General features: G+C 46.5%; 1 protein-coding gene across 2 annotated transcripts in view; it reads right to left on the reverse strand.

The window, feature by feature from the left end:
* The window catches only part of LOC105690321 (sodium channel protein 60E), a 65,186-nt gene that overhangs the window by 35,475 nt on the left and 6,560 nt on the right, over positions 1-23,151 (reverse strand). The window contains exon 1 of one of the 2 annotated variants that reach the window (XM_048654089.1): positions 4,347-4,542. The exons of the other annotated variant lie outside the window; for it this stretch is intronic. The gene's annotated coding sequence lies outside the window, so the exon portion shown is untranslated. Of the gene's footprint in view, positions 1-4,346; positions 4,543-23,151 lie in introns of those variants that run through there. 2 annotated transcript variants of the gene reach the window in all.

The following is a 23,151-nucleotide window of genomic DNA, read 5'->3' on the forward strand; positions in this document are numbered from 1 at the left end:
AATTTGACTTTCAGATTTGGATTCCTGAGATCAAATTACATAAGAATAGCATATAAAATCCAAATAAAAAAGAAGTTGATTTTTGACCTAAAAATTAAAAAAACGTCGAGGGTTCAAACCCCTTCGGGGAATTCTCAAATTTTGGAAATTTTTTTTTATTCTTCAAAATTGATCGAATGACACTTTTCTAATGTATTTTGACCTCAGGAACACGAATCCGTTGTTCAAATTGAGCTCCGATTTTTTCCCTCCGAGATATCTCACTTTTCTGCTCGAAATTAAAAATTGGCGATAACTCGATCAATTTTATAGATAGATCAATTTGACTTCCAGATTTGGATTCCTGAGATCAAATTACATAAGAATAGCATATAAAATCCAAATAAAAAAGAAGTTGATTTTTGACGTAAAAATTAAAAAAAACGTCGAGGGTTCAAACCCCTTCGGGAAATTCTCAAATTTTGGAAATTTTTTTTTATTCTTCAAAATTGATCGAATGACACTTTTCTCATGTATTTTGACCTCAGGAACACGAATCCGTTGTTCAAATTGAGCTCCGATTTTTTCCCTCCGAGATATCTCACTTTTCTGCTCGAAATTAAAAATTGGCGATAACTCGATCAATTTTATAGATAGATCAATTTGACTTCCAGATTTGGATTCCCGAGCTCAAAAATCACTTCAAGACGCTGACTCCAACAAAGCTCGGGTTTGCTGGTGAATTGAGAAGTTCGAATATTTCGATCCATGTAGGGATTGCGACGAATCAAAGTGGGTCTACGACTAAAACCAATTAATATGTCTCATAATTTTTCTGCTCCCAACAGCGAATAATTGATGATTACTGGATCGATTGCACGAGTAGATGATTTTGGCTTTTGGATTTGGATTCCTGAGCAGATTATACATGAGATTACTCTTGAAGAACCGCAAAAAAATTTGATTTTTGAGCAAAAAATTATTCATCGTTTTAATTGGGTTTAATATGCTTTTCTGACGTATTTTGACCTCAGGAATTCGAATCTGAAAGAAAAATTGATCTATCTTTAAAATTGACCGAGTTATCGCCAATTTTCAGCTTTTCGGGGTCAAAAATAAAAAATTGAGTTTTTAGTCTATATCAATGTAATTTGAGCTCAGGAATCCGAATCCGAAAGAAAAATTGATCCATCTGCAAAAATGACCGAGTTATCCCCATTTTTCCGCATTTTTTGGTACAAATTTGAGGATATCTCGAAGGGAAAAAATCGTAGCTCAATTTGGCTTTCGGATTCGTGTTCCTGAGATCAAAATACATTAGAAAAGTGCCATACGATCAGTTTTAAAAAATAAAAATTTTTGGCCAAAATTTGAAAAAATCGTAAGGGGTACCCCTTGGAAAAATCTCAAATTCTGACCAAAAATTTTTATTTCTAAAAATTGATCGTATGGCACTTTTTTAATGTATTTTGACCCCAGGAACACGAATCCGTTGTTCAAATTGAGCTACGATTTTTTCCCTTCGAGATATCCTCAAATTTGTACCAAAAAATGCGAAAAAATGAGGATAACTCGGTCATTTTTTAAGATAGATCAATTTTTCTTCCGGATTCGGATTCCTGAGCTTAAATTACATTGATATAGACTAAAAACTCAATTTTTTATTTTCGACCCCGAAAAGCTGAAATTTGGCGATAACTCGGTCAATTTTAGAGATAGATACTTTTTTTTATCAGATTCGGATTCCTGAGTTCAAAATACGTAAGAAAAGTGTAATACACTCGAGTTTCAAACTACTTTACTTTCGGCTCAAAAATCGATTTTTTTTTTTGCTTCTCAAGGGTAATTTCACATATAATCAGCTTAGGAATCCAAATCTGAAAGACAAAATCATTTACTCGTGCAATCGATTGAGTATTTATCAATCATTCGCTGTTGGGAGCATAAAAATTATAAGACACATCGATTGGTTTTAGTCGTAGATCCGTTTTGGTTCGTCACAATCCATGCATGGGTCGAAATATCCGAATTTCTCAATTCACCAGCAAACCCGAGCTTTGCTGGAGTCAGCGTAGCCAGCAGCGTAGCGCTTTGTTGTGAGACTTCCACCTTCAGGGCTGAGCAGAGGTGACGCACCACAACAAACCGCGCGCCCGTGGCTACCTGACTCCAGTTCTAAGCTCGGGCTCTCTCGTAGACCGAGAAATTCGAATATTTCGACCCATGGTACCCCTTTGGATTTTCCAGATTTTTGGGCCAGAAATAAAGTATTTCAAAAATTGACCGTAGGGCACTGTTGTTACGTATTTTCACCTCAGGAGCACGAAAAATTGGTAGAATAGGACAAGGACCATTAATGTATGCTGCATACTTATCGGCACCTGATATATATATACCATATATATTCTTTTTATCCATAAAATATTTCACTCAACGCGCAATACACCCGTACGTATAATTCAACACCCTCATTATTCAGTTTATTTAAGGTAAAAAGCAAAAATCGTGCAGCTGTCGTTCTTCGCGTGCCAGACGAAAACTTATGTACCGTGTAGGTACCCCAGTCAAGGATATTTTTTTATTTCGCGTCGATACATTTTGTGTAGAGGGTTATATGTATATAAACTTTGTCAGAATATGTATTTCTTGATTAACAATTGGAACACTCCAACACTTTTTGCTTCTCTTTTTCAATCAACTCGCGCAAATCCATGTAACAGAGGGGTTGATCGTGGAATTGTTATAAATTTTTTATCATTCATACAATTTTCGCGTATACGGAGAAAGTTTTTAAGGAATAAATATTCATGGGAACGTGGAGTGACTATAATTAACGACCCCATCGTTCGTCAATCAACGCTGAAACTTCTCCGTCGCTATTTTAGCTGATTACAACAGTTTCTATCCGAGTGAGTTAATCTGACTACTTTGATTCGTACAATAGATTTAATTTTGTTTCCTAGTTCTCATTTTTCACGGTTTCGCGAAACCTACGAGCATCGATCGTCGCGTTACGACGAGAAAGTCAAATTTCAAGTGTACATCAAAACTGGTATAACGAATGATAAGAAAAAAATTTGAATAAATTTAACGAGGACCGTCTGCAGCGCGGTTACGACGGCGGACCAAATGAACGAATCAACGACGAGAAAACATTGACCGACTATGAATATACCCAAGCGAATTCATCCATTCATTTTACATCAGCGCGTCTCTGGATATAATATAATATTTAAATTCTGTTTAAGTTATTCACCGTAGAAACGCGAGTCGAGGACGCCGGGGAGGGTGTGAATTTTGACGTCGCGCTACCCTCGTGAAAAAATAAAAGAAGAATTTAAGAAGAAAAAAAAAAATCCTCCCTCCTTCACCGATCCGCGATCTCCGAAAATTCCACCTATGTACCGAAATAGAAAAGGAACGAAGAAAAAATAAAATTAGCAAAAACCAAACGACGAGATGTCGAGCTTTCGCGCCAGACACCCGACCTTGTCCGACCCCTGAACACGTTAGCTTCCCCGGGTCGACTGGTCGTCGTCTCGCCGTCTTGCGATAGCTGGAAAGTTTGTGCGTTACGCATTGATCGGACGTCAGGTGTTACGATCCGCCAAAGGGCGTTGAGACAACGAGAACGGCCCTACGAAGGGGTAGAGAATCCGCGAAGATCCTCGAACAAGAGGACCGGTACGCGAACCGAAACGCGCGAGGTCCCGATGGATTTTACTACAAGCTGCGTAACATCCCCCTTCGCCGCGGCGCTACGCCGATGATTCGTCACTTTCGAACTAACTGCAGAAATAAGTTAGACCCCCTATCACATTACACCTGCTACGCCCCTCGCGATAATGGCTGCAGTTGCGCTCGGTTGAAGGATCTCGGTTCACCCCGAAATGGAAGATCGCCAGAACGGTCGCGCAGGGGGGCGGGGGGAGGGAAACAGATATAAAAGAAGGAAAATTGCCGCGACTGTTGGGGTTGCGACGTAAAAAAGACAGCCGTTTTATTTTAATTACGGGCCGGTAATGGCGGCTACAAGTTTTTATTGCTCAAAGCTCTCAGTCTAAGTACCTGTAATACACATGCTTACACATCGCGTTGAACATGAAAATTACAGGCGTTCCGCCGAACCAACAACAATCCCCCAAGCGGAACGGAAGATTTTCGCACTGCACACATTACGCGATAAATAATATGCACAATGTTTCGGCGATGGGGTGCGCGCGCGGTTCGGCGTTAAAAAAAATGTTTTCAAACACTTTTGAATTTCTTTTGAAATGGAAATTTTTTTTTTCTCTTCACGCCCGCACGTCGGAGGGTATTAACTCCGGAATATTCATGTGTGCATACGTTTTTGAAAAGATTCTCACCTGCCCTCGTACGATAACGCGCGTCTTGCTCCTTTGTCTTCCGGATTTTTTCTCCCATTTATTTTACCGACTCGTTTCTCTTCACTTTATTATTTTTTTATTAGAATTCACGCGTCCCGTAGCACGCCGCTGATCCAACAGCGTCAAACGAAGCCTGGCTGGATATCCTTTCTTTCGACGGCATAAATATCCCGGCTAAATCCGAGGCCTCCGCCCCGCTATATTTTTTTTTTTTTTGCGCGCGAACTACGTGCGTTGTACAGACGTCGTAATATCGGATGAAACACACAATATACGTCACGCGTTCCCGACATTCCGCAAAGCATAGAAATAACTTTTCGACGAAAGGCGCGTGTGTCAACCGCATGGAAAGCTTTGACTCGTCTACTCCGAAAAAAAAGCCGACTACATTTTTACGGATACCGCGATTACATTTGCGTCGGGGATCCCGACGGTCCCCGTACAGCAACGTGTAGACGACCAGTCGGAGAAGACCACCAAAAATGAGTTCAACTCTCGACCGCGCTGCGAATAAAATTGAGATGCATTCTACGGAATCCCCCTCGACGTGAGTAGGAGAGTAAGAATTTCAGCGAAGGTTCGATTATGATTCAAAGAGTCGCGTTCTTTGGCGAGAGAATCGGAACAGAGAATCAAAGTTCGAAGAAACGGAAGAGAATACGAAAGAAAAATTGAACGAAAAAAGAAGAGCGGAGGAACGAATCGCTCCAGCCGTTGGAAATGAAAATAGGAGTTCGTGAGGTTCGCGACGGTACAGCTGATCCCTGACTCGATATTTTCAATCATCGGGCGCTGAAGAAATTAATATCGCGCGACACCCCGCTCCACCGCTTTATTTACTCCGTCGTCGGCGTCGTAGCGATAATTTATTTGGCTCCGTTGAGCGTCGAGTGGTTAATTATTTGATTAATCAATCCATTCAATTATATTCAGAGGTTTTCGCTGCGGAGAGGGGCATCTACCACGACCCACGAAATATACCTACACATCTACTCTCATATCCTGAATTCGTATCACCCGAACGAATATTTTCCCCGAATTCACAACGACCTTCCGCCCCTCCCGAAGGACGTCCGTCGAGTAAGTCGCACTTACACACGTAACGTGGATAGGGTGTGCAAAAGTTTCGTCGTTAAACGGGGATGAAGAGATAAAATAAAATAACGAAGAGAAAAGCGGAGGGAGAGAACGCGAAACTAAAAAAGCGAAGGTGACGGATATACCCCGCGGGATCAGGGGGGGGGGGGGGGGGGGCCGGATAAGGGATGACCGCGATGTTTGGCTATTCTCCAGCCAAAACCCAAAGCACATGTGACGAGAGGATACTTAACTCCGTTAAACTCGCGCACGTGCGGGAAGCGGCCACGTGTACATTAGCCACACCGCACGTCGTCGGGTCGCTAACGCGCGCACGGGGTCACAATCGTCATGAATCGTAGGTCGCGAAAAATTCTAATGAAATTCCCCCTCCGTTTCGAGGGATAATTCTTCATCTTGAGCGAGCCTTAACCCCCTGTATATCCTAGAACGTACGCCGCGTCATCCGTGATTAAGCTTCTCCAGTGTGCTAAAAATTATTCAAGCGTTTTAACGAAACGGTTTTCGTTGTTCGTGTCCAGCGAAGCGCGCCTGCAACATCCTGCGGGTATACCCGGGCGCCGGTCGGGTCTACAGGGTAATATATTTCGACGGCACATATGCGGTCCGCATCCTTTCCGCTTTTCTCGTGCGCCCAGCTTCCCCCCCCGACGCGCGATACGTGTACGTGTACGTACGTAGCGTAGCGTACATACCTGTACCGAAGGTTATATACGGTGTAGTTTAAAATACCAGTTTTATTACGAGCCCTCGGTTAATCCGGGGATCTCGAAAATACCCGATCGCAGACCGCGGCACCGGTGTGACTTTTTCTCTTTTTTTTTTTCGTCTCATTTTTTTCATTTCTTCCCGTTTCGAACGAACCCCCCGAACTTCTTCTGATCACAGAGATGATCGGTGGTTGTTGAAGAAACGCGAATGAAACAGAGGCGTTGTGCGGTATTTGGAAAATTGCTATTTGCCAGACGTCGTTCCTCATAGATCAGGCGCGGGGTAGGGAAATTAGTTTTCCATTTCCCGAAAGAATCGGTTGCGCACGCGGAGTCCGACTTGGGCTATTTAATTAAAAAAGTTGAAAGCAAAAAACTGATTATTCGCGAATCGTTATTTTCAGCGGCACTGCACCGGAACCCAACTTGGAACGCGCACGTCGCCGACCCGCTGCCGGTGTTATTGCACTTATTGCAGAGGCTGAGTGCGAGTTGGTTTAAGAACGAAACAAAAGCTTGGATAACTCGCCAGGTTTAACGTTCGAGCTCACGTACCCTTTGTCCGTTAATTTCTATTTCTATTTCTATTTCTATTTTTTTTTTCATCTTTTTCCCCTCTCTCCTTTGTTCAGCTTATGCGGAGCTTTTTCCCCCTCTCCCATCTCCTTGTCCAAACGCGAAACCAGGGGGCAGTTTCGCGTCGCGATTTACAGGGGCAACTAGGTAGTTTTCTCAGCAAACCCCTAATCCGGAGGAATTTCGATTTCTCGGTATGGAATTTTGCATCGGTAGGGATATAAAAACCAATTTTGGGGGGAAAAAACTTTATCGACCCCTCGGCCAGACCGCGCAACGCTTATAAACATATACACGATCCCGATGTTTTTCTCCGAGCTTTTTCCAAGCGGTAGTGAGAATAAAATTTAATACTTTGATGCACAAACACGGAAAAAAATGGGGAGGCGCGCCGTAGTAAACATTCGGCATATTTCTACTCGTACATTCCTCCGACTGCTGCAACGTCTAGCTTCGCTCGTACCGTGAGATATTGAAAGACATCAAATAAATCGCGTCTCGGTAGCTGTGTTGAAAAAGCGCACCGTTCGTGCCGATGCCTTCGAACGCGTCTATTTTATACAATCCTCTTTTACTGCGTAAAATCCTGACGTGGAGTATCGCGTGTTTCGAGATATCTGCAACGGGACTCGGTGCGCTGCTGATTTTTTTTTACACCGCACCGGACGCAACGAGAATTCGGCGACGAAATTAAACGGTACCGACCTCGAGTAACCGAGGGGTCGAAATATCGCCTCGGAACGCCGAGCGGTTCAGCTTGAGTCTATAACGAGGGCTGCCAGCCGGCTAAGCGGGGTTAATAAAAGGGATAGTCGTTCGGCGCTCGAACGATAAATACCTCAAGCTACCGGCTCCCCGTCGGGGTGGTTGCACCGCTTTAAAAGGAGATCGCGAGACGCACGCGGCTTACGAGTGCTTCTCGAGGCTCCGATCTAAGTTCCCCGGTGTTTATAGGTATACACGCGGTATGTAACGAGAGATTGAAATCACGCAACTTTGATGAAAAATGTTTCGCAGATTTTCCATTGGTCGGTATCGGTCATATTTTGTTCATCTCTTATTTTTCTCTCGTCGTTTCGTAATCAAGCGGACTTTGCTTTATCGCTAACGTTGTACAACACCGCGAAGAATGGAAGGCGACTAACGCGAATCGCCTTTTCGAACACCTCGAGTTCCTCCGAGGACCCGATCCCGAGCACTGTACCGCCGAAAGGACGATTGGCACGAATCCAAACGATTCTTGTGGGCGATTCATGGTTTGTTCCTTTTTTCCGTTCGGTATCGTAAATAACAAGCGGGCAACCGAGTCCACCTATATACACACCTCTACGCCGTCTACGTTACTTCTCGAAAAAGCACACGGCTGTAATATCCGTTTTGCCTCTGTACTCCACTGGTTATCCAATTACCGAGACACCATCGGTAAGAATGTGAAGCGCACTTTGACTATTCTGAAGACATATAGTAGTCCTTCCCATAATACCATGTACTCGGTGGAAAAGATGCTCGAATTCCCTTTTTTCTTTTCTCTTTTTTCTTTTCTCTTTCTTTTTTTTTGCTCCTCTCTTTTTTCGATTGTGTAGCTGAGAACAAATTGCCACGGTGCTAAGAGGAGTTTCAAAATGGCGTGGGTTCTATTATTCTATTTATGTACGTATAGCTCGAAGTATAGGTATATATGTAACGTGAAGAAAGAAGTCCCATTTGCACGTCTCGGAACACGCGAAAATACGAAGCGAACACGTGAGAGATATACGTTTGCCGTATGGAAGTATAACGGGGTGCGGTAGGGGTGTAGCGGTATCGGTAGCAGCGCTGGTGCTGGAGTAAAGAGATGAAGATAACTTCGTGGAAATGAACTCTACGGAATTTCACTTGGATATACGAGAAGTTCGAGGTGGTGCGATTTTCACCGCATCAGTAGTGGCGATCACGGCTGACGGTAATACTAATCTCGAATCCCCGCAGTTTGAACGTTGTGCGATAAGTCTATTTTTTTTTTCCTCTTTTTTTTTCTCCCCTTACCTATGAAAATTGCGGTCGGACGGATCCGGCTACGTCGAAACTTCATCGTAACCATTGAGTCTGCACCCAACAAGTTCAAGACGTGATCGTATAGGTATAGAAACCGTACGTGTAATCGCACACCCTGTACGAAGGTGGTTGAAATTTTCAACTGAAAACTCTTCACGCGCTCGGAGAGCACCGTGCGGGTCTAACTTCGGCTGTGAGCTATATCGATTAGCCCACCCCTAATTACGCTACGTGGGGGCCGAAAACAGTCGCTCGTTAAATTCGTCGCGTGCCACAGACGATCCGCAGGACCAACGGGGCAACCGCTTGTCCTTGGTTAAAAATCGTCCGGTAGGAATATCGACTTCGCCAAAGATATTTCTGATTTCTTTCCCCCCTGAAAAATTGATTCCCCCTTTTTTTCCGCAGCCCCCGTCAAATTTTTATCGGCACGAGGTTGTTGTAACGAGAATATTCTCGATACAGATAACCGTTGTACCTGAGCTGCAGGTGTACACCTACAAGTGAAAACGTAACATCCCCCGAAAGTGGTTTGGCGCAGGAGGGTGAAAAAAAAAAGGTAGAAAAAAGAAAGGAAGAAAAAAAAAATGCGGAAAAAAATCTGATAACACGAGGGAGTTGGCGTAGTGCGGAAGACGGAAAGTTGGTATTCGGGGGTGGTGAAAATCCGCGTCGAATACCGTGAAGTTTTTCCCGCAGGGGGAAGGGGGGGGGGGGGGGGGGTGTTGAAGTTTTCGTGTATTTAACCCGTGTGTATCACGTTACAGCGGCAACCGCTTCCGAAAACACGATCCTCTTTTAGCCACAGTTTTATCGGCGAATACGACTCGACGTTTCGGTATTCCGAGCTCCGACGAATACGTCCCCATTCGATAATTAGAACGACGATTCGATTCCTTTTGGATCGAACAAATATTTCATCCGCGACGACGAGTCACGGAGATTTATTCGCGGCGTTAATTTTCTTTCATCGCGACTATGACGGAGACGCGATCCGGAAGGTCGAAGGGGAGATCAAAATTTCCCCACCGATATTTCTGCTCTCAATATATCCGCATCTGGTGCAGCAGCAGCCAGCAGCGGCGAAAGTAGATCGTTGCTGACTGTTATGGATGCAGGGAGTATATTATACGCGTATATCCAGCCGCGTATACACCGTACACGGATTGAATTACTTCTGGCGTATGCACGCAGTGCAGGTGAAAAACAGACCTACTTCCTTAGAAATACTGCATTTATAGGTGCGCACCCCTATGTGTATATCGCGACGTTAAATTTTCGTCCGACATCTCGTTTTCCCGCACACGTGGTGTTCACAGGTATACAGGTACGTGTAAATGTGTACGTACCCTACGTGTACGCGTACTCGTGAACGTGAACCAGCCTTTTTCTATACACCGCTGCAGTATCGCGAATCAAAGGGTATTAATTAAAACTAATTACAAGTACGGTCGATGAAGTGTGAGTGTGTATACACGGGTGGGGAAAAAACCGCAATAAAAATCGACGAATTTTATCTTTTTCTCACATTCGACGATACGAAATGCGCCGACATTTTCGTTATCGAACCGAAAAACGAGAAAAGAAAAAAAAAACAAAAAACAAATAACGCCGGTCGGACGGGGAGGAATGAAATAAACAGCAGATAACGAAAAAGAAAAAAGGCCCCTCAACCATTTCGGCGAGAAACGGGTAATGGCCAGTTCGGTAATGACGTTATTCTCGTTCTCGTCAAAGATTTACGTGACAAACTGTTACCTGGGGTTTTCTTCTCCAGGTATACCTACCGTACATTAATTTTTGCACCACGTACGGAGGGGGGGGCTTGTAATTCCGGTATTCGAACGTGCGAATCGATACCGCAGAGGGAATCTTCTTTCTATCACGATCGCGTATTGAATTAAAGCTCCGCTCGCCCCCGCGGATCCCCTTCAGAATTTATATGACGACTCGTATCGCCACCGATATTTACCGTTTCGATGTAACAATTCACTCAGGTGCACCGCCTGCGCTGTACGGAAACGTAGATTTTACTCCGGACTCTTTCTAAAATTTAATCTACTTTAATACGTGCCACGCGAACTGCTTACGCGCGGTGTTTAAAAATTGAAAAATTAAAGCCACCGCACCGCGTCCACGGAGATCCGTTTAACCTCTGCCATACTTTCGGAATGTTCGAGTTTCAAAGCTTCCATTAAATTTTTCTTTTCTCTCGTTCTCTTCTCTCGATCCACTCCCGGCAATGGAAATGAGTAACGAAATCGCATAAATAAAGATACGGCCCGACACTTGATGAAAAAAAAAAAAGAGTGAGGCGGAGAAGCGGAATTAAATAAAAAGAACGACGTTCTGCCGTATTTGTAGACGACCGTGCGTATCCGTGTATTTATTAAAATCCCCTAACAAGCTTAATATCCATTGTCGAAAGGGCGGCGTAATTTTTTTTTTGAAAATTCCCATCGCGTTCGGCACTCGGCGAAAGCACGCTATGCCGATCGAGTGTAAAGTGAAAAGCTCCTGTTTACTCTAAAACACGTATACGTGTACGTGTACGCGAATGTATCGGCCGTCCGTTCGTTCTCTCTGTTTCTTCAAATTTTTTCCAACCGCGATATGTACGCGCGCGCCTCTCTTTGACGCTTACAACCGGCGTAATCTGCTTGGGGTATGCGCGTATAAAAGCACCGCGGAAATGCCGGAGGCGATATTATTTACCCCCGCATGTTCACGATCGCGATGCCCTCTGTATATTTTCGTACCGGTCCACGTAGCGCGTAGAATGCTTGTAAAAGTACAACATTTCTATGATTTTTCATGCCATTTTTTTTGCTATTTCCTACGATTTAACGAACTCCAAAAAAATCGGTTGATTATCCGCATCGAAAATGGCGAGGGAAAATCAACCCTCTAATCGACGCGGGGGTACGCCCCGTGTAGATGCAGCACGGATAAGATATACGCCAATGTTCACGTGTGGTGTACGCGTAATACGCTTATCGCGCTGGTCCCTCCCGAGTTGCGAATTGTGACTACGGAATCTGCGCCTCTCGTTGGCAATCGATCGTTACATAGCCGGATGTACCCGACAGTTGTGTCCGCGGCGTGTACATCGATATTATACGTGCACCGTAGGTCACATACTTTCTCTTATACACTCCATTCGATTCGTCCCCCTTTTGCTCTCCACGTGCCGCTCGTCGGGGCGTAAAAAATACGGGTGTATCCGCAGACGTGTACCTATGTACCGCGAATCATTGAACAAGGGCGGAGGTATCCGTCGGTGGGCCAAAAAATCACGTATTCCGGCGCACCTCGTTGGCTTGTGCGCCGGAAATTTATTTTCGATTGGTACAAAAGTGCCGGCGATAAGACGAATCATCAGCTGCATCGGTTGGTACGCGAGGGTTACCCGAGGGCGAAGGAGACACGTACTTTCCCCGTCACGTCCCCTGCCGGAAATTTTATCTCCCCCCGATTCCGATCCTTTTTCTCCCCCCCCCCCCCCCCTCATTTTCCGAACAAACAACCGAAAAACCTGATCGTTAGCTTCGCGCCGCCCGGATTGTTTTGGCCAAGTTCTGCGGAGCATTGTTCGCGGCGTGAGTATGCGGGCAGGTCGTGTCGCAAAGTTTGCGTCTGTCCGTCAAACCGACATCGAACTACCCGTGCCGTCTCTCGTTCTCGTTCGAACAAACCGACGATATATTCAACTCCGGTCGAACAATATGGCGTACGGAGACCCACGCGTTGTTCACGGTATTCGGCGGTGTGCCGAAAAGTTTGAAAACCGCCGCCCCTCGTCCCTTCGCTTCGGTCGCGCCATCGGCGACGCTCATCCGCGTGTCGTTCACGTCCCCGCGGATAAGGGTGACGTCCTGCCGCGCGACGAGGGCCAAATTCGGAGAGAAGAAAAAGAAATTTGACGGATAAAAAAAATCGAAGGAAGTTGAAAACCGACATAGGAATTAGCGAAGCAATTTGAAGTGATCCTCTGATACCGATACAGGGATTACAGATTCGAACGAACGTTCCGGCCCTCGACGCGACGACGTTGGTTCCCTCGTTGGTCGGAGAATTCGCTAAGAATAATAATAAATGGCGATACGTCGCGAGTTTCGCGAAAACAAATAGAGAGAGAAAAAAAAAAACAAGAAAGTTAGCCAACATTTGCTCTTATTGAACGAAGTATAGTCCTCGTGGGTATCCTTATACACCGAGTTGAACGAATCCCATTCCAGTTGCTGGAAGTGAATATCCCCCGCTATAAGTATACACTCGCTCTGTTCTACTGAAACTTTACTCCTCTTTCGGATAAGCCTTGGCGGTAAAACTTTTAGTTTAACATAAGTATTCCGTATTGAAGAGTGGAAAATCTTAATGGACTTTCTGCCATAGCGATAGTTTCCTCGAGATACACCTTCGTACCCACCTCGTACCCGGTATAACACACGGACGTCTGGTTAGATGTGTTTCGACCTCCGTTATAATTGCTCACCGGGGGGGTGAAACTTTTGGTATTTCAATTTCAATTTGAAATTAACCGAAGTTAGGAAAAAGTCTGAAAGAAACTGTGAAATATACCTTCGGTACAAAGATCGAGTAGAATTCAATTTAACGTCCCTACGACGAACTTCGAATGTACGCACAACACGGCGTTACACATCGCGCGGTCACAAGTCACTCTCGAATGGCGAAAGGTAGATCGCTGCTTAAGAGACTACCCAAAAGTATGCTAATCCGGTCGTAGGTGTAACATATGCGTGCGCCCGGAGTTAGGGATAATACACACCGTCACGGTTCTGGGTAGCGAGGTCGATTTTAAACGGTGAATTTCCCCCTTCAAAGGTGGTTAGCCAAAGGAAAGCGAGATACGAAGGGTAAAGGGTTTGGAATAACAGCCGCTCCCGACTGGCGCGGTTCGAGCCGGAGGGTCGGAAGTCCGAACGTTAAGGGAACCAGAAGGGAACCCAACCGCCCTCTTCGAATTTTGCATGACCCCCGAAAAAGGACGCGACAAATTCACCGCCCGTCCCTTGTATCGACGAAGCACGCGTTCAAATTTTCATAAACCCCCTAATTCGAGGGATGATCTATTAACGCCGCTGACGCGAAGCGAATCGAAGAGGGAATCGCGCGACTGGAAAAGAACAACAGTCGCTCGCATGATTGAAACGGAGCGAAGGACCCGCGAAGACGTGGTCCGAAACGAAACGTTGCAACGGTCGGCGAATCGATCCGGCCGTGGACGAGGCGGCAGATTGTAACGAATCGCCTGTAAATATATCGGTACGTCGAAGTTCCGTCGTAGATCGTCGTCGGCTTGTAAGATAATATTCGTTACGCGTGTCCGCGAAACGAAGAGGAGAGAAAAAAAAAAGAAAAAAATGGATGGAAGAAACGGCCGAGAAATAAATTGAGTGGACAGTTTACGATAACTGCTGTACTTTTTCGACACCCTGTAACGGGCGATGCTACGGTGAGATACGTAAATTCAAAGATTTACGAACGGCGCGGAGGTATTTTCTCCTCGCTGCAGAGAGACGAAACTACGGGTAGAGCGTGCCTCGTACTCTTCGAGGAATAATACGCGCGCGGGGAATACAGCCGGATCCCCTCGAATAACAATTTCGCAGGAGCTGCGCGAAGCTCGATAATAAATAATACGCGAAGCCGGAGCACGTGGGGGACGAGAGGACCCCCGGATCATTGAGTCCTTGGCTCGTGTTTACGCGGATCTGTCCGCTCCGCAGCCGAGTGCGGTAAACGCGATCGATAGGCCTTCTCCGCGCAGGTGGAAATTCCTACGGATCGGGCATATTCTGCAGCCCAAGGGTGAAAAGAGCCAGCGCGAGCCTGCGATGCGCTTTTTGTTTCTCCGCGAACGCGGCAAGCGCAGCGGAAGGATATTTCGGGGGCGGGGTGGCAAGTTCGCCCCTTTATTTATCCGGGGAGACGATGCCTTTTTTCGTTATCCTTGTCGTTGTTGTTATTATTTATTTTTTTTTTTCTGCTCCGATGTCAAGTATCGGCCGATGAAAATAAATCGTCGTCGAATCGACGCAGACCTGTATATGTATAGTAATTGTGGAAACGTTTCCATCGCCGCGGGCTACCGGTTTATTTTCGAAGCATCCTCCGACATCTTTCGACATACCTACCCGTATACCGGATGACGTTTCAAATTGTCGATTCCCCCGGGAAATGCGGGTTAAGCGAGGAAGCAAAAGTGTGTACCTCTGCGTACGAGGGGTCGTACACCGTTCCACGAGGAATATAATAACGACCGTCGGAGCAAATTTTGTATTTCCTGAAGGAATGGGGGAAAAAAAAAAAACAAAAAAAAAAAATTCGAATCAAGTACAAAAGCGGAGTAATCGGATAAATAGGATAATGAACGTGACGCGGCGTCGAACGTCATTTGGAAAAAGATTTTCCACTAACGAGCAAAAAGTCAGAGCTGCGCGACGTGATATACACCTCGCGTTAAACGTGATAAATTGCACATCCGAAAACCGAAAGATTCGTATCATTTCTGTCCGAGGAGCGAGAGCGAGGGCGGGTAAACCCTTTGCGGGACGATATAACGCGCGAGCTAAGAGCTACGATATGGATCGGATAAAATTAATCACGGTATAAAACAAACCGCGAACGTTGCACGGCTCGCACTAATTAGGAGTGGGACTTTTCTACGGATTCGTTTTAACGAAGCAGATTATACATTGCGCGGGTTAATCCGCACATTGAATTCCCTGTGTATAATAATAATAACGAGGATAAAATCAAAGCTGCACCGAATCTAGTTAAGGTACCGCGAGCGGTGCAACGTGTGGATAAAAAATACTGCTCGTAATACACGCGGTTGTGTACTCACGTACCTGTACCTTGTCGCATAATTAATACAATCGTTCCCCGTTAAAGCGAAATAAGATTAATCTCGATCCAACGTTCTCGCGTACATTGTTTCGTCCACGTGTACGCGTCGCTGTACGAACCGGCGTCCGTTAAACGGAAGAAAGAAAATGAATCGGAAAAGTCCAAGAGACACCGGGGGATACCGACATTTTTTTTCTGAATCGAATAAAGCGAAATGACGAAAGTCTTCGGAGCCCGATGTACCGAATAATTAATCGAGCTCGTCCGACGACGTGCAGGAGTGCAGGGCAGGGCTATTCCAGCCATTATCGATCCAATCGACGATCCGGAATAGGGATTCCGGAATAGGGAAGCCTGGCTATACACATATATACGCGGTACGATTCCGTCATCGATGACGATATACTTGATCCGCGATATTTCCCCGGATCGCGGATGGCCGCCCGACTTCACAGGGCTCGCCCGGAGCGAATTGGAATGTGTCCTAGCAACCGATCGGATCCGGTGGGACGACGATGTCCTTAACGGAGGAAAACTACGCGAAGCGTTATCGGATCGAGTGTGGGTATGGGTCGCGTACCTGTTACTACACGCGACATTCGAACGAATTTCCTGTTCCGATGTTCGTTCGAACGCCTTCCAGACGACGGAATCGGCGTAAGAAAATGCGGTCGCGAGACTCCGCGAACTTGAACGGGAAGAGTGAAACGAGTTGAGGAGGGGGAAAAAAAAAAAGAAAAAAACAGTTCACCGACGAAATAAGAAAAATTAACTGACGCAAATTGGAATCGGAGAAACTCTGGACTCTGGTTATCTAATTACCGATAAACGGGAGTGCAGCGAGTACCCGCTGCGAATCCTCGATAATTGATTTTCCGGAAACTCTGCGCGAAATGGGGAAAAGCAAAACGACGCGATCTCGGGTAAACGTCCGACTCGTAGTAGCGCGGAAACATTTTTCACCATCTTGTATCCTTTTTTTCACCCCACCGCAGCAGGACTCGATTTTTATTACCTGCGGTAGGTGTCGATGCGTTGCGCGAACGGGGTCGATCCAGTTTTGTCGAGTTCTGATTAAATTTGGCCCTCCAAAGGGCGGTAATAATGAAAAACGAGAGTTCGGTGACAAATCGAAGCCTCCCCCCGTCCCGTTTCACCGTCGGCCGCCGCGCACTTTACGCGAAAACAACTTCGGCTCGCACCGCATCTTCGGGTTAATTAGGTGTACGATGGAACAACAATGTTCTCAATGAATGATAAATCAAGAGCTTTGCGCGCCCCCTGAAAATTAGCATAACGCTGCGTAAACCATACGGCATTGTTTGCCCCGACGATTCCGCTCAGGGGTCTCGCGACGACGAGTTTACAACGCAAATAAGACACCTCGACAAATATAACGCATTTCCGATTTCGGTGCTAACCGTCCGCTATAATTACGCTAATCATTTTAGCGCACGCGCCACGCAATCTCGACAAAACCGTCCGCTGTGCGACACACACGTGGCGAAAATTTATCTCCGAGAGCGATCCACGCTCCTTATTCCCCTCCCCCTTTTTTTGTGCGTATTTCTAATAATCGGAAGTAAAAGAATATGAGAGGCGAACATTTTTAAAAAATCCTCGGACGCGGTCGGTAAATTCCGATCGCGACGTTCGCCCCGTGCGCGAACGAAACGGTGTGCTGAAAACGTCGAGATTTCGCGAGGACCGGTGGGTATTAAGACGAGCCCGGCTTTACGAGCGGGCAATATTATTCCGAGGGATCGGTTATCTCGCGACACCCACGGCTATTCACGTCCCCCGCGTATCCGGGGCGTTCGCAAATCTGTAAAAGCTGCTGTTCCACGGTGTGGTACAGCAGCTGTATCCACGCGAACGAACGAAGGAGAGAAAAAAGGTAGGGTAATTCGGAGAATTAGGCGAAGCGAACGGTGCAGCGCGTGCACAGCTTGGTCGTTTCACAGAGTCGACGTTCGTCCGTCGCACGTCGCGTGCTCAACGTCGAGAGACGACGCGTAACCCTCGGAGGGATCGACTGTCCCCGTGTTTCAGCTGGTAGAAATGAAAAACATTGTCCGACTCGGTCGGACGTTGTATCCCGTAGCGCCCGCTGACCGTTTCGATGTCGGCGTAAAAGATCTATCGACGTTGCGTACGCCTCCGCGGATATTGGAGATGGCAGGCGGCCGGCAGGTTGACCGTTTCGAACCCCCGCAATCATTCGCAACGTACGCGGCCCCCTCCTTCTTTTCAAACGAGGGAGATAGAGAAAGAGAGAAAAAGAGAGACGCGCGCGGGCGGAACGGGCGAAGCGGAGAGACAGAGCCGTTGGCTGGCCAAACGCCGGGCGTTACCACTGCGGAGATACGCCGAGCGCCGCGGCCGACCAAACTCTGGCGTTACTACTGCGGGCCACCGGCTACGCGCGCTCTTCCCACTTTTCGTTCGCTGGCGATGCGATCCGATCGTTTATTCTTCGTCACGTTTTTTCAGCGCCTTGGAAAATCGGAGAGACACGCGCGAGATGTTCGTCTCGAAAGCGGTCGAAGGAGTTCGAGGAAATCGAGGGACGCGGAATCCGCGCCGACCGGGGTCGGCCAACTCCGAATCGTTTGACAATTATCGCTGCTTTGTGCACGAGGCGGCGGCTGTCGGAGGCGAGGGAAGGATCCGTGTAGTCGAGCCTGGAGACCCCCGCGACGGGACTCTCGAGCTGCCCCGAAATCTGATACGGAAGCAAACGGGTATTCGGGATGGTTTGTCATCGCTGACACCGTCAACATCCTAATTGAAACGCACCCTCGATAGGCGCGAGGAGTTTCCGGGACGGTTGTATCGCGTTACCTTCGGGGCTCGCGCGCAACGACGGACGCCTTTCGATTGCGCTCCCTTCCAATCTTCGTGGATTTAATTATTTCACTCGCGCGAGTCGTTTAACGACGAGTTTCGCGGGATTGTAATCCGAGAGTCCTCCGATCTAGGTTGCCCCTTTGGACGGGGCGGTTCGCCGCGTGCGCGATGTGACCGGAAGTAATGAACAAATGGAAGTAGTCGCTGGAAGTGAGTGTGAAAGCTTGAAAAAAGAGGTCACGAGAATCAAAGCCCTGCGGGACTTTTTTTTTTCTTTTTTTTTTTTTTCTCTGTTCACCAAGCACGCTTCGCCCGCGGCACGCGTGCCTTCGCGGCGCAATTTATGGATCGGAGGGATCGATATGTAATAATAGTCGAAACGTGTTGTTTAGAGGTGAGAAATGTGGGAGCGTTGTAATTCCAAGTTCGCTACCCCGCGCGTCGTTGCGAAGGCTCAACGGGGTACGACGAGATATCGCGTCGGGTGTACGCTTGGCGAGGAAAAAGGAAAGCCAACGAGAATGGCCACTGGATGTTACATCGATATTGTTTGTCGCGGAGTCTCGCGCGACCCTCGAAACGAAAGTTTGGCGAACCGGGCCGATCGTCCGTTCAGCGGATCGCGCGTAACGGATTTTGATTCATCGTTTTGGTCAGAGGCCGCGGCGCGGTGGTTCGTCTTCTACCGGGTGGTGTACAGGCCGTGTACGGGCGTCCGGTGATACACGTTGCGGTAGACTAGTTAAAATATTGAGTGCCCGTGTCTACCATAGCGATATAGGCAGGTATGCCATGGCCGCCATACTTAATGCGGCACGAGACCGTGACGTCAGATCTACACACGTAAACAGCCACGGCTTACGTATAAAATATCAATATTTTTCCCCTGCTGCTGCCGCTGCCGCTGTTGCTGCTGCTGCTGCGTCCTCAGGTCGCGTTCGGGTCAACACTGGTTGGCGCCGAGTCGCTTCAGTCCGCAGAGACCTGATAAAATTAGCTATACGTGTGCATCGCACTACCAAAGTTTAAACGCGGGGGTGGGGGGAAGCTGGATCGCATTTTGACATCGTTCGGTCTTTGAAAATTATTTTTCTGATTCACTTCACCCTTATTTTCACTTATTTTTACCCCTTGTACGAGGGTATACAAATAATAGGACTCGGATGTCAAGATCCCCGTCATCCAGATTTCCTTCACCCTATTACCTCGTACACAATGGAGTAGAGCGGAGGGTGACGTGCGTATAATACCTGTAACGCGTGTACGCAAAGAATGATGTGAGATTTTCCAGTTGGTCAGTTTACCCAGCTGTGCAACGGTTTTATCTGAAAAATGATCGCCGCTAAGGAGAATCGGTCGAAAAGATTTCCCTCCGCGACATTTCGGAGAGCATGAACTCGCGGGGGAGTGGGGAGGGTGGGGGGTAGTTACATTCGTACCGAACACGAACCGATCGAGGACCCGTTCGTAGTATCGGGCAAACTTTCCTCGCTGGGAGGAGGTGAGAAATATGGCCGTCGTAACTTTCCCCGCTTCGTTACGACTCTTTTTAAGAGCGGACGAGGAGCCGGGGCCGGGTTGAAAGAGAAAAGCGAGAAGAGAGAGAGAGAGAGAGAGAGAGAGAGAGAGAGAGAGAGAGAGAGAGAGGCGGGAAGGGTGCTCGCACATCAAGGACACGGGCGAAGTCAAACTCGCGACGCGAAGGACGCCCGGAGACCCTCGAAATTCGAGAGCCTCGGGGCCTGCCGAACGCCCCGGCCCGACAACCGCCGCATCTATTATAAACCGTATTTCGAAAATCTTCAAGGGCGCGCACAGGTGCCTCTCGGTAACCGCGAATACATTTCACGCCTCATTTTTCACACCTTCGAATATTCCCATTCCACCGGAATTGCAGGTGTAACGGGGTAAAAAATTGGCAAAAACGGCCAAACCCGTATCGGCGCGCGTTTCCGCACCGAATCAAGTGTCCCCGGTTGGAAAAATTGCTCCAACTGTGCGGATTAAACGAAAGAAATATTTTACAAAAATACCGAAAGTGCGACGAGCCTCCGACGAATCTACAACGTCAGCGAATTCATGAATAATAAAATTTTTCTTCGAAATTACTGTTAGTTTTTCATCTCTTATTGGTCGATCGCGAGGCGCGCCACTCGCCGCGATGGAATAATGAAAATCTGCGGTAATTTTAAGACCGCTATCAATTTTTCATCGGCGGACATTATAAGCTAACATTTACCGCGATCGTATCCATCGCGTATAATCGTCACCCGGTAAAGTAACGTTGGAACGAATCGATAATGCGATCGCACCGCACGCCTGCCGCCTGACGCTCATTCCCTATCGAAACAATATCTTCGTCTCCTATCACTTTCGCGGCGTTCCTTCTCCTCCTTGTTTTTTTCTTTCATTTCTTTTCTCTTCTTTCGCTCGTCATTTGTCAATTTTAATCCCGCGCTACGTATATTTCTTCAATTTTCTTACCCCTCGTCCTTACGCAGCTTTAACCTTTTTATTAGCTTCAATCATTGTCTGGGTTAGCCACCGCGGTGTGCGACGATAGGTTAAATAAATGAGCCCTGTAGAGAAAAAGAAAAAGGGAAAAAGATGAAATAAAAAGAGGGGCAGGAAAAAAAAAAGAAAAAAAGTCGCGCCCCTTACGGGTCGGGATTAAAATAACCGGGAGTACGCGTCGGGGTGCCTGGGCGTCGAAGAGACAAAAGGAGACGAAAGTACGGACGGTATAGAGAGGTACGAGTGTAGTGAAAAAAAAAGGTCGGAGTTAAAAAAAAAAAAAAAACGAAATAAAATGAAAAAAGAAAAATGGGGGCGAGAGGACAGCGAGAAGAGTCGAGCGCTAAAAGAAGGCGCAGAAAGATGAGATTTGAATTATGGAGAGCATTACTTCTATACACACCTGCGAGTATCCCGTGTACCCTGAGATGTGAAATTTTCTAACGGTTGTGCAATTTTGGCGCAGCTAACGTAGATCGGGCGAACGGGGGGATGAACCATAAAATTCCTCTGTAATTTCACCGCGCCGTTCTACTCTGAATAAAACAATAGTTGCGAATCTATGCGAAGAGATAGACGAGTCTGGGCTTCGTTGTTACCCCTCACCCGCAAAACACAAGGCTAGCAAATCTTCGTCACTCGATTAACTGTAAATTTTGGTCCTCCGACTGCTCCGCATGGGGTTGTTTCGCATCGCCAACTTTCGGAGGAACTCCTGGCTACGTGGGATTTTTAGAGGGATCCGAATGTAAAGGACACCTGTAGGCACACCGAGACGTTGATCAACGATCAGATCACGAGTGCACAGTTTTGACGTACATACTGGGAATTTGCATCAATACGCAAAAGTGCGTTTGGACCAATTAGCGGACGTTATTCTGGCGCGGATAAACCGTTATAACGAACGAACGAAAATCACGAAGTCCGAACAACGGCGTAAGTATAAAACAATACGTACGTTGAATGCGAGGTGATTAAAAATACCAACGCATATTAAATATAACCGTACGTTGTTACGTTCACAGGTTTCACCGTGTTCCACTTTTCCGACCACTCGAAGGATTTGAAAAACACCTGCGGGAGAAGACGGACAATGTAAATAAAATGAGGAAGTATAAATGAACGAATAAATAAAATATCATCGACGGGAAAAACGCTTTATACATAGCGGATTATAAAATTAACAATGAATACCTAAATTTATGTGTTCTTTTGTCGTCTGTGGCGAGGGATGCGCGAACGTGAACCCGGTTTGTATTATTCAGCCCCCGCCACCGGCGCCCCGCATATGTGGAAGCCCGGTGTGGATATACGGTGACGTTTTTTTCCCGTCATTTTCATTTTGGTCATTTTTTTTCATCACCGGGGATTGGCCGCGTGCCTGCGAAGGCTGTAAATACCAGCTATTTTCGGAGATATAAACGAGATATTTGTCATGCATAGCGCTACACAAAATACAGGATATACAGAGCGGAGATTGACCGTGAGGAGCTTATGGAGCGGTTTTTTTTCTTTTTTTTTTATTTTCTTTCTCTTACTCTCTTTTTCGTTGAATTCCGGTGTCCCTTTTAAAAGTTCACCGCAGGTTTAAGGTCCGACTCTCCTGCGTTCCGCGAATACGTTGAACCAAAAGTAAGACGATTTTTATTCCAGAGCTTTCGCCACATTTCTTTGAAAATGATGAATCTCTCTAAAATCTAATCGAATTACTTTTTGTTTTTAATTTTTTCGAAAAATATATAAAACGAAGAATGAAAGAAAAAACGCGCGCGGTTGATTGCCGAAAATCGGTGGAATTGCCGTAGTCTTTTTAAAATTCGTTATATATAAAATTTCCATTCCGGAGACGGGTGGTTTTGATGTATAAGTTTTACGCACTCGAGATTTCGCACGCACATAGCGAAGATCGCTTCGGGGTGAATATCCAGTTTCCAACTTTTCGCAATAAATATAATAATTTTTACCTACCCCCTCAGCTCGCCGCTTCGCCGCTTATCTAATCGTGAGCCAGTTTCCGTCTACTCGCTCTAGCGAATTTTAAAGCATAATATTACCGCACCTATAGCTGTAGAGGTAGCTACTTCAACTATTCCACGTTGCCACTTCGCTCAGCAAGATTCCAAAACTTT

Source organism: Athalia rosae, chromosome 4, assembly GCF_917208135.1.
Source record: "Athalia rosae chromosome 4, iyAthRosa1.1, whole genome shotgun sequence".
NCBI classification, from domain to species: Eukaryota; Metazoa; Arthropoda; class Insecta; order Hymenoptera; family Athaliidae; genus Athalia; species Athalia rosae.